This window comes from Hevea brasiliensis, chromosome 16, assembly GCF_030052815.1.
Source record: "Hevea brasiliensis isolate MT/VB/25A 57/8 chromosome 16, ASM3005281v1, whole genome shotgun sequence".
In the NCBI taxonomy this organism is placed as follows: Eukaryota; Viridiplantae; Streptophyta; class Magnoliopsida; order Malpighiales; family Euphorbiaceae; genus Hevea; species Hevea brasiliensis.
The window spans coordinates 39,841,458-39,842,137 of record NC_079508.1 but is presented as its reverse complement, the minus strand read 5'-3'; the positions used below and the strand labels follow the sequence as shown (position 1 = coordinate 39,842,137).

General features: G+C 39.4%; 1 non-coding gene across 1 annotated transcript; it reads left to right on the top strand.

The window, feature by feature from the left end:
• The first annotated feature begins 369 nt into the window (after positions 1-369).
• Positions 370-476, top strand: LOC131175114 (small nucleolar RNA R71). Its single transcript, XR_009145275.1, has one exon. It is a non-coding gene; the product is annotated as a small nucleolar RNA R71 (small nucleolar RNA).
• Positions 477-680: the final 204 nt, after the last annotated feature.

The window sequence follows — 680 nt, the reverse complement described above, 5'->3', positions numbered from 1 at the left end:
ACTGCATTAGCATGTTACATTGATTCATTCTCTTGTAAAGCAGGACACATGTCAGTAGCATGACCTGAACTCGAACAAATTCCACATACCTTAACAGTTTGCATATTCCTTACAGCCAATTGCCTCGCCGAAGAAGTTAAATCAGAAATCTGTTTCTCAAGGTTTGATGTACTTACCTCATTAACCTTCATAAGTATGTGATCCATTCTCATTCCAAATTGCTGAGAATTTACTACCATGTTAGCAATCAGCCTCCTTGCTTCTTCTGGTGTCTTGTCAACCAAAGCTCCTCCACTAGCAGCATCTATCATACTGCGGTCCATTGGTAGAAGTTCCTCATAGAAATACTGAATCAAAAGCTGCTCACTTATTTGATGATGGAGACAACTTATACACAGCTTCTTAAATCTCTCCCAATACTCATACAAACTCTCTCCATTGTACTGCCGGATGCCACAAATTTCTTTTCTTATGTTGGTAGCACAGGAAGCAGAAAAATACTTCTCCAAAAATATCTGCTTCACAGATCTAGAAGGAAGGTAATATAACCAATCCATAGTTGTGCCTTCCAGTGAGAAAGGGAAAGCTCGAAGCTTGATTTGATCCTCTGAAACTCCTTGAGGTTTCATGCTGGAACACACAACATGAAATTCTTTTAAATGCTTATGTGGATCCTCACC